The sequence below is a fragment of the Lissotriton helveticus genome, chromosome 7 (genome assembly GCF_964261635.1).
Source record: "Lissotriton helveticus chromosome 7, aLisHel1.1, whole genome shotgun sequence".
Classification (NCBI taxonomy): domain Eukaryota; kingdom Metazoa; phylum Chordata; class Amphibia; order Caudata; family Salamandridae; genus Lissotriton; species Lissotriton helveticus.
This window is the reverse complement of record NC_136068.1, coordinates 129,562,002-129,576,961: the sequence shown is the minus strand read 5'-3', so window position 1 is coordinate 129,576,961 and position 14,960 is coordinate 129,562,002. Positions and strand designations below refer to the sequence as shown.

Sequence of the window (14,960 nt, the reverse complement as noted above, 5' to 3'; positions counted from 1 at the left end):
CTGTGTATAGTCATAATCTAGTGAATAGTCCCGCCCATGTGCGTGGACCCCGGAGCAATCAAAAATAATCTCTTACAGTGTCAAAAAATGCAGAAATGCATAGACACTTAAGAGAGAATTTAAAGACAGATAATGCAGCCAAAAAAGGCTACACTGTCCAGTACTTCAACTAGAAATTCCACCACAAAATCCACAAAACAGCAAAGCCTGTACAGATTTCCCCTGCTTAACAGCAAAATCCCTCAGGAATGATAGAGAGAAGAACCTGGACAGACAAGCCTCATAGGCTGCCATTATGTGGCTTAAATAGGATACTGTGCCTTTAAGGAACCTTCCAGAACCTTCTCCCAGTATCCCAGAATGCATAGCAGGTCCAACTTAGTTTCAGTTCTTTTTTCCGGCTCCTGCAAGCAGGACCCTGGAGCATTGAGCTCTCCCTTTTCAAGGGTTTTGTTGGTGTTTTTACACTAAATTCGATTTTTGGTGCTTTTAAAGTACTTTAGTGACTTTCTTCTTGGGTTCCTGCACTCTTTTATTGTCCATAATGCCAGCATTATTTGACAAATGCCCGGAGTGCTCCAGGAAGAAGGCCAAGTCAGACCCCCATGAGGTCTGTATCCTCTGCCTTCCCTCTTCCCACATCCCTGAGGAGTGTGTGATCTGTAGAGGCTTCTCTGGAAGGACCCTGAAGGACAGGCGTAAAATCAGACTTCAGGGACTTGAAGAAAGAAGATTGAAGGCACGAGGTGGGTCAGGAGGGGCTCCTTCTGCCCATGCTGAGGCCTCTGGGGGGCTCCCCAGGGGCAGGAAGTCCAGCCCGCGCCCCAGATCTCCGTCTGGGTCAGTTGCGCTGACCACGACGTCGAGGGGAAGGTCCACGGCCAGTTCCCGGTCTCCCCAGGGCTCTGGGTTGAGAGAACGTCGCCCGTCGACGTCGAGGGACGTGTTCCGGCCGCCGTCGAAGCCGGTGTCGATCTCCTCGTCGTGGCCGTCGGCGTCGAGTGGTCGACATCCGAGGACCCGGCGTCGGCTCTCGCCGTCGAGGCGACACCGCCGTTCGCCGTCGAGGACATCGTCGTCGAGGGGATCCTCGTCGTCGAGGCCGCCGTCGAGACGGAAGAAGTCTCCGGCGCGGAAGACGTCGACGTCGAGACATTCAAAGGGATCGACGTCGAAACGTTCCAAGAGGTCGACGTCGAGACGATCCAGGTCGACGTCGAGTCGTCCGAAGAGGTCGAGGTCGCCGTTGAGGCACCATCGCCCGTCGTCGAGATTCCGTGGCTCGTCCATCTGGTCAGGGTCGACGTCGAGTCGAGACGTCGACACCGTTCGACGTCGAGGAGTGAGAGGCGGTCGACGCCGAAGGGCCGTTCGACGTCTAGGGACCCAGGCTCGCCGTCTGGGCACCGATCTTCGGCGTCAGGAGGTCGAAAAGACAGGCCCAGGACTGTGGGGGGCTCCCCACATTCCGGACAGGATGATGGCTCGCCGGGAACGGCGTATTCCGAGGTATATACCCCGAAGAAGCCTTCAGCACCTCCTTCACTGCCTCCTTTGCCAAGGGGTCCGCCTCCGAAGGCTCCGACCCCCCCTGCATTGCCTGCTCGACCGGCTCCGCAGGCCCCGCTTCCAGTGACTCCCCCACCCCCGGTTCCACCGCGGGCGGTGTTGATGCCCAAGTTTCCGATGCCGCCGAAGAAGACTCCTAAGTCGAAGCCGAAGCCTCGGACTCCGGAACCGGGGAGGCCGGCGGACCGTCCCAGGCCCAAGAGATCGAGGTCTCGCTCGGGGAGACGGGACAAGTCTAGGAGTGGACGCGGATCTTCATCGAGATCCAGGCATCGCCATAGGAGGCGTCGGTCCAGGTCACGCTCATCTGGGACCCGTTCTTACTCGCCCACGCTGTCTGATTCGCCGGAGACTAGGGTGTCCCCGATCGACGATATCGGCACATTCCAAGAGGTTCTCCTGCACGGAGCGGCGAAGTTGGGGATCAAAGTTGAAGCGCCTACGCCTTCAACTTCTGTCATCTTTGAGACGTTACACAAGAAACACCTGTCTCGCCCCCTACTGCCTCTGGTGCCGGGGCTCCTCGAGCCGGCTGAACAGCTTTTCCTGACGCCGGCGGTTGTGAAGTCTGCGCCTTCCAGGCTCCTCAAGAAATACAGAGCTCCGGACTCGGACCCAGCCTTCTTGAGAAAGGACCCGGCGCCGGATTCGGTCATTGTGACGGCGGCCCGGAAGCTTCATGCCACCTCCCCTGCGTCCACGGTGCCTCCGGACAAGGAGAGCCGCTGGATCGACTCTGCTGGGTGAAAAGCGTGTGGTACATCCTCCTCGTCAATGAAGGCTGCCAGTGACTCGGCTTTGTTGGGACGATACGACCGTGCACTGTGGGACTCAATGGAGCAGTTTGCGGACCTCGTTCCTCGAGACCGTAAAGAGGACTTCATGGAGATCGTCCAGGAGGGGATGCTGGTCTCTAACCAGGCCATTAGCGCCGCGGCGGATATTTCCTTGCTGTCTGCGCACGGATACTGCCACGGGATTAACCAGAGGCGCCATGCTTGGCTCCGGTTGACGTCTCTTAAGCCAGAAGCACAACAACGTGTGGCGAATCTCCCGTTTTCCGGAGATACCCTCTTCGGAAAACACGCGGATGACGAGATGGCCAGGATGAAGGCCGAGGCAGAGACCCTGACGGCGGTGGGCTTGGAGAAGCCCAAGGAGAAGAAACCCTACCGCCAGTTCCAACGGCGGTTCGGGTCGCAGGGTCGTGGAAGAGGGCAGTCTGCCGGACAACATCAACAGCAGCAACAGCAGCAGCAGTACAGACGGCCCTTCCAGAAACGCCAGGGGGGTAGAGGTAGACAGCAGTCCTCTACCGCTTCCAAGGGCCCGGCCGGGCCTCGACCCTGAGCTGTTACTTCCCCCTCGTCCGTTACCCGCTCCGGTGGGGGGAAGCGTTCAATTTTTTCTGGCAGAGTGGAGAAAAATTACTCAGGACAAGTGGGTGCTGAATATTGTTTGCAATGGATACAGTCTGCGTTTCACCAGCCCTCCTCCATCGATTCCTCCCGTCAGCTCGCAGTATCAACTGCGCGAGCTTCAGGCGGAGGCAGACATTCTGCTAAGGAAAAGGGCGATAGAAGACGTACCTCTGTCTCAAAGAGGAAGAGGTCTTTACTCTCGGTTCTTTCTTGTCCGCAAGAAGGACAAAAACGAGTTCAGGCCCATTCTGGATTTGCGACAGGCAAACAAGTGGATTCGCAGAGAAAAGTTTCGCATGCTGTCGTTGCATCAAATCTACCCTCAGCTGCAACGAGGAGATTGGATGTGTGCCATAGATCTACAGGATGCATACTTCCACGTGCCCATTGCATGCAAACACAGGAAGTTTCTGCGTTTTCAAGTCGGCACCAATCACTATCAGTACACGGTGCTGCCCTTCGGACTGAAGTCTGCACCCAGGACATTCTCGAAATGCATGGCAGTGGTAGCGGCACACCTGCGGAAGAACAAGGTGTTTGTCTACCCGTACCTGGACGATTGGTTGATCAAGGCCTCCTCCTTCTCGGAAGCTCAAGCACACTTCCAGAAGACGTGCGTTCTCTTGGACAAGCTGGGGTTGCACATCAACATGTCCAAGTCGGTCCCGATTCCGGTCCAGTGCATCCAGTACTTGGGAGCCTCCATCAATACACTGTCGGCAAGCGTGTCTCCTTCGGAAGAGCGACGTTTATCACTCCTTCGGAAGGCTCAGGCTCTCATGTCTACTCCGTCCATGACAGTGAGGACGGTGTCTTCTCTGCTGGGATCGATGGCCTCGTGTATCTTCCTGACGCCACATGCGCGGCTGCACATGAGACCGCTACAGGAGTGCTTGGAGGATCAATGGGACCAGAGGAGAGGATCTTGGGACGACAAGATACGACTGTCTCTGCATGCTCTTCAGTCTCTGAAGTGGTGGTGCTCGAAGGAGAATCTCCTCAGAGGGGTTCCCTTCCACAAGGACATTCCCACACAGACTATCGTGACGGATGCTTCTCTCCAGGGCTGGGGAGCGCACTCCGGAGACCTACAAATTCAAGGGACGTGGTCCCAGATGGAGTCCACGTACCACATCAATTTCCTGGAACTCAGGGCTGTGCACTTGGCACTGGAGGCTTTTCACCTGTCCTTTCAGACCAACTCTCTGCTTGTTCAGACAGACAACACGACAACAATGTATTACCTCAACAAGCAGGGGGGCTCGAGATCGCGTACTCTGTCGCAGGAGGCGCAGACGATCTGGCACTGGCTTCTGGCTCGAGGACTGTCGATAACGGCCACCCATCTGCCAGGTGTGCAGAATGTTCAGGCAGACGAACTGAGCAGACTCATTCAGGAAAACCACGAATGGGTCATAAACGACGAAGTACTAGGAGAAGTCTTCGCAAGGTGGGGTACTCCAGACGTGGATCTGTTCGCCACCGCCGAAAACAGCAAATGCAGAGGCTTCGCCTCCAGGTACTACCAGCCGGGGACGCTGGGGAACGCGTTATGGATCAACTGGTCGAACAGCTTTCTGTACGCTTTTCCACCAATTCCCCTGATTCCGGCGGTTCTCATCAAGCTGTCCCAATTCAGGGCGAGAATGATTCTGATTGCCCCGGAATGGCCCAGACAGTGGTGGTTCACGGACCTACTTCACCGCTCTCTCCTTCCTCACATGAAGCTGCCGTGCAGGCCGGACCTTCTCACGAAGTTCGGGGGGCGGATGGTTCACCCCAACCTCTCGTCTTTGAGTTTGGCGGCATGGCTCCTGAAATAGTGCAATATGGCCATCTGAATCTCCCAGAGGATTGTATGGACATACTGAAGGAGGCTAAGCGTCCTTCCACTAGGATTTCTTATGCTTACAAGTGGAAGAGGTTTTGCATCTGGTGCAAGTCTAAGAACTATGACCCTACGACATGCAAGGAAGATGTCATCCTTCCATATCTGCTACATCTGGCGCAGTCGGGCCTTAATGTCCATTCCATTAAGGTTCATCTGGCTGCTTTGACTGCCTACAGGAAAGGCCCTTCACAGACTTCCTTCTTCCAGATCCCTGTGATCAACGATTTTTTGGAAGGCTTGAAGAAAGTGTTCCCTCTTGTCAGGCTTCCTTCGCCTTCGTGGGACTTGAATGTGGTGCTGTCCAGATTGATGAAGGAGCCTTTTGAACCCATTCATAAGGCTTCGTTACAGCACCTGTCCTGGAAGACGGCGTTCCTCGTGGCCATTACATCGGCCCGCAGGGTGAGTGAGATTCAGGCGTTGTGTTGCCAAGAACCTTATACTGTATTTCATGCTGCTAAGGTTGTTATGCGTACTCACCCTAAATTTCTTCCCAAGGTTGTTTCTGATTTTCATATCAATCAGACTATCACTTTGCCTACGTTCTTTCAGAATCCGTCATCTCCAGCGGAAAGGTCTTTACATTCCCTGGATGTGAGGAGGGTGCTGAAGTTTTATCTTGATAAGACTAAAGATATTCGTAGGTCAGACCAATTGTTCGTTAATTATGGCTCAGTCAGGACAGGTCTTGCTACCTCTAAACAGTCCATCTCGAGGTGGATTGTGTCCTGCATACAATTGTGTTACTGCAAAGCTAATAAGACCTTAGGGGGTAAACCTAAGGCTCATTCCACCAGAGGCAAAGCTGCCACGACAGCTATGCTTCGTAATGTTCCCTTTGCAGAGATCTGCAAGGCGGCCACTTGGAAGTCGGTCCAAACCTTTGCTAAGCATTACTGCCTGGACACTGATGCCAGGGCAGACGCTCAGGTTGGGCAGGCTTCGCTGCGGAATTTGTTCGCACAATAGTGGCGTAATTTCATATTCTCCACCGCCGCTTGATGTGGGGATGGGCTTGCCATTCTATTCACTAGATTATGACTATACACAGAGATCCCCTACTACAGAAGGAGTAGTTTCTGTCCTGTAACTCCAGTTCTGTAGTAGGGGTATCTCTGTTATAGTCATAAGCGCCCTCCCTCCTCCCCGGTGGAGATTTGTTCAGGTACATAATGCTACAGGTCTGGCGTTTTTTACGCCTTCAAAAAGAACTGAAACTAAGTTGGACCTGCTATGCATTCTGGGATACTGGGAGAAGGTTCTGGAAGGTTCCTTAAAGGCACAGTATCCTATTTAAGCCACATAATGGCAGCCTATGAGGCTTGTCTGTCCAGGTTCTTCTCTCTATCATTCCTGAGGGATTTTGCTGTTAAGCAGGGGAAATCTGTACAGGCTTTGCTGTTTTGTGGATTTTGTGGTGGAATTTCTAGTTGAAGTACTGGACAGTGTAGCCTTTTTTGGCTGCATTATCTGTCTTTAAATTCTCTCTTAAGTGTCTATGCATTTCTGCATTTTTTGACACTGTAAGAGATTATTTTTGATTGCTCCGGGGTCCACGCACATGGGCGGGACTATTCACTAGATTATGACTATAACAGAGATACCCCTACTACAGAACTGGAGTTACAGGACAGAAACTACTCCTTCTGGTATACAGGAGAATATCCAGGACTTTAACGTACTCTCTTGGAACATCGCGGGGCTGGCAGGAAAAACCTCAGACCCCATATGGGTGAAATTTGTTAGTCACTACTCAATCTACTTCACGAGACATGGGCTGTCAACTGTGACATCTTGCTGGTGGGCTACAGAGCTTTCTTTATCCCAGCGACAAGATCAAACAGTGGACATGCAATGGGAGGACTGGTCATCTTTACATCGTTGCAGCATTAGGGCCTTTCCTTCCGATAACAGAAACATTCAGGCCATCGTTATGGGGAAAAAAGATAGTAGTCTCTGCGTCGTTAACTTCTATAACGCTATCCTCAAGGACGAGGGTTGCAGGAACACCGTACTGACTGATTACATAGCACAGAGTCGTGGCGCAACAAGGAAGAATCTGCTCATCGCATGCAACTTTATTGTGCACTTATGTGGCAACCCTAAGCTACATCCCATAGGGACTCTGGGCTGTCCTAGGATAGCGGGTCTTCATTTTGACCATACTAGACAGGGAAATGCTCTAAATGTCATGTTAAACAAGCATGATTTATCTTCTGCAATGAGCTATGCCCCGCCGCTAAGCACACAAAGGGAACCAACTTTTAAAGGCAGAGGACATGGATCTTTTATAGATCATATATTGGTCTCCAGTACAATTTTGTCCCTGTTCCAGGATTTTTCTATAACCCCCAGCGCACACAGTGACCATAACCCAGTCTGTGTGATGATGGGAGGGATCATCATGAAGAAAAAGGGTCAAGCAGCAGGTACCAACATGCTTCAACCTATAAACGGAGGGCCGCGGATCAAATGGAATCATGTTGTCCCGTCCCTTTTCCACGATAGATTAGAGATTGACTGTGCAGAAGAATTCTCATGCTGTCTTCGTGGCGAATCCTTGGCGGAAGGAGTTCTTAAAGCCTTTGAAGGGATCACCTCTAAGGTGGGAGATATGCTACTCGTCCCAGGGAGATCAAGTATAACCAGTGAACCTAAATGGTCCTGTCATCAATGCTCCAAAGCTGCTAGAGATCTTAAGGCGGCCCTGAAAGTAATTCCCAGGGATCCCTGATCATCTCACTGAGGATAACATACAAAAATGTTCAGGCTAACAGGAAAGCTGAGCTGAAAGATGCATTATGGAGGGAGCTTCTAGACCCCCTGACCTTATCGAGTAGCTCCAGATTCTGGACCACAATCAAGATCACCGTTTGTAACGGCGGGGCCAAAGAAGTGGGCTCCAACATTACAGAGGACGAATGGGTGTCCCACTTCATCAATATTTTAAAAAATACATCTACCCAGGTAGTCTTGCCTGAGAATACGTCAGGCACTGATGTAGTGGTGTTTACAGTAAAAGAAATGGTGGAGGGCATCAACAATCTTACAAACAAGAAGGCCCCAGGCCCGGATGGTATTCCTCCGGACCTTTTTAAATCTAACCCCCTTTTTTGGGCTCCGATTTTGGCCGCAGTGGGAAATGCCGCGGCAAAAAAAGGATGCCCATCCTCATGGGGAGTTTCAACCATTGTCCCAGTATTTAAAATGGGAGATCGCAATTGCACTATAAACTATAGGCCCATCTCCCTGATCGACTCTGTTGTAAAAGTTGCAGGGGGAGTTATTTTAAAGAGATTGACCACCTGGGCGGAGGAGAACAAGATCATTTCCAACATTCAGTTTGGGTTCCGCCCAGGTCACTCGACCATGGCCCAATGCCTAAATCTCTACCTGATCCTGGGGAAGTACACCATTGCTCGCACAGGGGCAATCTACATGGCCTTCATGGATCTTTCTTCCGCCTTTGACTGTGTCAATCGGGGAAAGTTGTGGCAATCCATGGAGGCCATGGGTGTGGAGCAAAACCTGGTGAGCTTCTTAAAGGATCTGCAAAGAGACACAAAGGCAAACATCAGATACACCGCAGACCTTAAGGTATCTAGAAACTCAGCACTAGTCGGGGGGTCAGACAGGGGTGCATTCTGGCCCCCTTCCTGTTTAATCTCTACATAAACGACCTGCAAGAATCACTATTAGAAACAGGGGCTGACTACCCTTATGTGGGACGACGGGGACTGCCCGTTCTGCTATATGCAGACGACGCCGTCCTCCTGGCCCGCACCCCGAAAGGGCTACAAACCCTATTGATGCCTTCCACGGGTTTATGGCAAGACGAGATCTATCCATCAACAACTCGAAATCTTACGTGATGCAGGTAGGGCAGTGCGCTAAAAGACAGTATCCCTTTAAGGTCAACGGAGCTAGGGTGCCTACATGTACATCCTTTTCGTATCTGGGAGTTCTATTAGATCATCGGTTAAATTGGGCCACACTTTTAAACAAGAAAAGGGGAGAGGTCATTAGGGCCAATGCAGCGCTCTTCGGTTTTGCCTCCAAAATGGGAAATCTACCTGTGGCGGCCATGTTAAAGATCTATCGAGCAAAGAGCATATCGATAGCCAGCTACGGGAGCGATTTATGGGGATAATGTGGCCTTGAGGGTCTCCAGTTGATTGAAAATAGCTTTTTAAAGCAGCTACTGATTATCCCAAAGGGGACCTCGAATCTGTCCGTGCATGAAGAAACCGGCACGCCCTTCATCAGTGATACCTTGTCATTGCGCCCCCTCACCTTTTGGCTGCAATGTTGGCTTAACAAACATCTTGGCCTCACACATAGCCTCCTAAGAGAGACTTTGGGATTAGACTGCATGACCAAAATTCCCTGGATAAAATATCTAAAATCCAGCTTTAGCAAGGAGGGTCGCTTGGACTTGTTTTTAAAACCAGAAGGTATCACTAGAAACGATGTGGCGCTCATAAAACACTCCTTCATCCTACGTAAAATAGCGGAAAGGGAGGAGAAAGAGCTGATGAAGCCCAGTGTGCGCTTACATTTGATGCTTAAAACATCACTTGAAGCGAAACCATACTTACTCTGGCGCTACCAGCATCATATGAGCGATTTTTACTAATAAGGTTTAGGCTTAATCTTTTTCACCTTTTATTAGCAGTACCAAGGGGTTGTCATAAAGGGATAGTGTTAGCACCCTGTGGCTGCGACAACTTGTCTCCACAGGATTTGCTGCACTTTATGTTTTTTTGTAAATATTTATTTATTATTTATTTATTTATTTGATTTATATAGTGCATTATAACCCGGGGGTCTCTAAGCGCTTTGCCAGGGTCCGCATGGCGGTTCAGAAAGATACAGCTGGTCACGAATCAGGGGCAACCCCACGCTTGCTGAAAGAGCACAGTTTTTAATTTCTTTCGGAAGGGCAGCAGCTTGGTTTCTTTCCGCAGTTCCAGTGGCAATTTATTCCAGAGAGCTGGGAGTGTGTTAAGAGAAAGCACGACCTCCCACAGTAGCCAGTCTACAGCGTGGTTGAACAAGGAGGGTAGCTTCTGCAGATCTTAACGCCCTACCTGGCCTGTAGAGAGTCAGGCGTGATTTCATGTAGCTTGGTGCCCTGCCATAAAGGGCTTTATGGACTATGCACAGCCCCTTGAACATTAGCCTTTGCTTGACTGGCAGCCAGTGTAGTTCACGCAAGAGGGGGGATGCATGCGTGTTCCTCGGCTTTTTAAAGATGAGTCTAGCAGCGTCAGTCATGACAACCTGCATTTTATTAAGGAGTCTTTGCGGTAATCCTATATACAACGAGTTGCCATAATCCAGCCTGGCTAGAATCATAGCAGAGACCGCACTCCTCGAGGTGTTTTTTCATGGACAATTTACCGTCCACATGGATGCCCAGGCTTTTGACCACTGCCGCCGATTCCGGGGGCATACCCAGCTCCCTAGGCCAAAATTGATCATTCCATGGGTTGCCAGCGATGGTAATAGGCAACACCTCGGTCTTATCCGGATTGATCTTTAGGGAATTCCTGGACATCCAGTTGGCTGTGCTTCTCAGAATGTTTTGCAGTCTTGCGAAGGCATCCTGGCCATCATCCAGTTGGATGATGATTTGGGTGTCATCCGCATAGTTATACACCTGGCAGTCCATTTGGTTGAGCATTAGAATCAGAGGCTGTAGGTAGATATTGAACAGAAGGGTTGACAGAGCAGACCCTTGCGGTACTCCGCAGGTGATCGATGTTGCGGTGGAAAACAGGTCACCAAGTTGCACTCTCTACATCCTCCCTTGAAGAAAGGATGTGAACCATGCAAGTGCTGTGCCCTGAATGCCGAACTCCCTCATCCGCGACAATAGTTGTTTATGACACACGGTGTCAAATGCCGCGGAGAGGTCCAACAGCACCAGGGCACCCGGAGTTTTCTTGTCTGCTCTGTTCCTCAGTTCATCTACAATCGACAGCATGACAAGCTCCGTGCTATGATTCGCACGAAAGCCTGCCTGATTCAGCTCTAACAGGACGTTACTTTCCAGGTGCTCCGACAGAGTAGTGAGAACGTGTTGCTCCAGCACTTTCGCCAGGAATGGTAGCTGGGAGATTGGTCTGAAATTTTTCAGACATTTCACGTCCGCCCCCGTTTTTTTCAGCAGGGGGATCAGCCGGGCTTCTTTGAAGGAAAGAGGCACTTGTCCTACCTGTAAAGATAGGTTTAGGAGGCTCAGCACATCTTCCTCTATACCAGGGAGTGCCAGTTTGAACACTTCGGGTGGGAACGGATCAGACCTGGAGCCCGACTTGACCGACCCATAAGAGAAGACAGCCTCTCCCTTGTAATCAAGGGTAAGGCAGTTAATGGGGTTATCACTGGCATTCTAGCTGGCATAACCTGCGGCGGGCAGTCAATCTGGGTGGTCGCCGTGATTTCAGCCACAAGGTCTGTAATTTTGTTAGTAAAAAAGTCCTGGAATTTTTGGCAGTCTTCCTGAATAAACTCCGGAGTCTGTTCCTTATTTTTCCTAAGCTCCGTGAGGACTCGGAAGACTTCTTTCTGGGGATTCGTGGCAGTTGCAATCCTCTCCTCAAAAAACTCGGACTTCCTAGCTATGATCGCCTGCTTATAGCTAGTGAGTGCCTGTATATATCGGCTCCGGGAGTCGGAACTGTAGTCCTTGCGCCAGGCTCTTTCCAGTTTCCGTAACCCCCGTTTCTTCTCTCTAAGTGGTTCATTATACCATGGGGCCCCTAGGCCTCTATCCACTAGGTTCAGCCAACGGATTGGTACCACCCGATCCACGGCCTTCGTACGTTTATCCATAAGTTCCCTACAAAGGACCTCTGGATTATCCGTCCAGTTATTGAAAGGGGGATTAGTTCGAAGTAGATTTACCATTTTATCTCCATTAATGTTTTTCCACTTCCTGACCGTCTTCCACCCTCCCCTGGTCGTTGTTGTTTGTTTGTCCACTAGTAACTCACCTCTCACCAAATGGTGATCGGACCATACGCACGGCTGAGCCGTTACCGCACCTTGCGTAGGGACTGTCATCCAGACCATGTCAAGGGTGTGTCCCTTGATGTGGGTCGGGCCCTTCACTTGTTGGACCAAATCTAATGAAATTAGCGCCTCCTCAATCTGTAGCGCTTGACCTTCTTTCTGGACTTTTTCCCAGTGGTAGTTAAAGTCACCCATTATGACTACTTTATCGTACCTAGAGCGAATGTCCTGGACCATTCTCAGGAACAAATCTGGGAACTCCGGCAATGCCCACGGGGGGCGATAAACTAGTAGAATACTCAGGCAGTCTGTCCCCAGCTTCAGCTTAACACCCATCACCTCCGCACCAGCCAGATTTTCGGTCAAAAACCTTTCGCCCTGTAGGCGTGAGCTGTACAGAAGGGCTACACCTCCCCCTCTCCTGGCTTCCGTTCTGTTATAGCAGAGTGCCGAAAAATCAGCTGGAAGAGAAGCTACGAGATCCGGCATTAACGAGTCTTCTAGCCACGTTTCTGCTATTCCTAAGAGATCCAATTCACCTTCTTCCAGAAGAGTAAAAACCTCTAGGTGATGACGTTGAAGGGAGCGTGTGTTGAGGAGACCATAACGCAGGCCTCGGACCTTAGGCGCGTCCTTCCGACCTGGATAGGAACTGGGGACTTTCAATAATCCTTCCTGTCTAAGTATAGCAGCACATCCCTGGCTGATGGCAATGTTGCCAGAATTCATAGCCCCTAACTCAACGCTAGTGTAGATGACAGGCGGGCCAGGGGTCGTGGCCCCGGGTCCCGTATGGTCACAGATGCATCCGGCGTACCCATGGCGCGCCCGCTGCGCACGTGCGCTGCACGCTTGCATGGGGCCGGTTTAAATAGCCTCGAGCGTGCGAGGTCGTCAGGCAGCAACTAGCCTGTAAACCAAGATGGCGTCCCGACCCGGCACTTCCTCCCCCAAGATGGCTCCCACCCCAAGGTAGCAACTAACGACCCGCTAAACAGCGGTGCAGTTAACTTTTTATGTGCAAGTATGTCCTACCACAAACCCGGCAATATACAGAGCCCAGAAACTAAATTTAAAAAAATAGTCGCGTTAAAAGCGCTGTACTCGCGCTAGTCCAGCAGCGTTAAAAGAATTCACCAGCACCCTTCAAATCGCGGCGCTTACCTAGCAGGGAGAGACCCTAAAGTAATCAACTTAAATAGCCTTGAGCGTGCGACGTCGTCAGGCAGCAACTAGCCTGTAAACCAAGATGGCGTCCCGACCCGGCACTTCCTCCCCCAAAATGGCTCCCACCCCAAGGTAGCAACTAACGACCCGCTAAACAGCGGTGCAGTTAACTTTTTATGTGCAAGTATGTCCTACCACAAACCCGGCAATATACAGAGCCCAGAAACTAAATAAAAAAATAGTCGCGTTAAAAGCGCTGTACTCGCGCTAGTCCAGCAGCGTTAAAAGAATTCACCAGCACCCTTCAAATCGCGGCACTTACCTAGCAGGGAGAGACCCTAAAGTAATCAACTTAAATAGCCTCTATCTAAAATCCATTTTAAAAAGGTTACATTTTGTGCAAGCTCGCCCCGCTTTATATTACTTGCAATTGCTAAATCCTGATAGTATACCATTTGTGGCCGGTTTCTTGAAATGTTCAACGAAGTACAGAAAAAGTTTGAATTTTTAAAGTATTTTAACTTTTCTTTTTTTTGGTATCTTTTTCTGTTGCCCTTCTAACCGTAGAAGCATAAACCACCTCACTGTTTTAACTTGGGTAACATGTAACGTGTATTTTAACTTTATGTTAGAACTGTATTTTGTATTATGAACTTTTATGGTTTTACACAAGTAAACCGAATAAATTACTTTGAAATTTGAAAATTTGAGTATATGAGGAATAACATGCAGATTTTGGTGTTTAACCCACCAAAATCCACATGATACAGTAAATACCATACGTTTTCATCTGCTAAATTTCAGCAGGATGAGCTGCCAAAATGTAATGAACATTGGACTATTTAACGCATCTGATAATTATCAGATGCTTTAAATAAAACCAAACTCCTAATTCTATCCTGTGCATAAACAGGGGTTTACACACAGCTCAAAATTTAACAAGCCACTCATAATTAGGCCCATAGAGTGGAGTGGCGTGTCATGAAGTAGAGTGAAGTGGCGTGTCGTAGAGCGGAAGAGTGGGTTGCAGAGAGCGGGGTGTAGAGTGGAGTGGCTTAGATTAGATTGGCGTGTCATACGGTGCATTGACATGTCGTAGAGTGCAGTGGAGTATCATAGAGTAGTGTGGAGTGGCGTGTCATAGAGTGAAAGGGAGGGGAGTGACATAAAGTGGAGTGACATGGTGTGGATTGTCGTAGAGTGGATGGCATGTCGCAGAGTGAAGGGGTGAAGAGTGGCATAGAGTGTTGCAGATTGGAGCGGCCTAGTATGGAGTATGCGTAGTGTGGTCGCATGTAATTTCAGACAATACATTTTCCATTGAAATGACCATTACATATGCATAGACATACAGTTTTACTGCTGAAACTATACTGCGCACTAACGATAATCTGTAACTGGCATCACTTAGTGTACTGTTTTTGTTTTGATCTTAATAAAATATTTGTTTTCATCGCACTTCAGAATTAAAAAAAAATGTGCTTCATTTGTGCTTTCTAAGTCTGATCTATTCTGAAATATCTGCACAGTTCATTTACCGACATCTACATTTTGATGTGCATTAGAAAAAAGCTCCTTTCGCAATCCCAGAAAGATTATCACATAAATCCTCTCACTTTGAAGTGAGAGAAAGTAAAGCAAGCACCAAGCTCCTTCGGGAAGAGAAGGCATGACATTTCACCTCTTGAATGCACAGCAAATGTGACAAGATAAGAGCAAAATGTAAAGGCCTGTTTTCAGAAACCGAGCACTCATGGAAGATTACAAGGAGCGAGGTAAACAGGGTAAGCTCCTAAAGCCAGCAAATAGAAAGCAAGCAACAGCCGCGGTCGGTAGTGGGTGTACCTACAGGGCGGTGACGTGGGGAGGAGGAGGGGCAGGGTGGGGGGTAG

General features: G+C 49.9%; 1 pseudogene; it reads right to left on the bottom strand.

The window, feature by feature from the left end:
- Window positions 1-14,960, bottom strand: part of LOC144768967 (calcium-binding mitochondrial carrier protein SCaMC-2-like) — a 40,894-nt pseudogene that overhangs the window by 21,760 nt on the left and 4,174 nt on the right.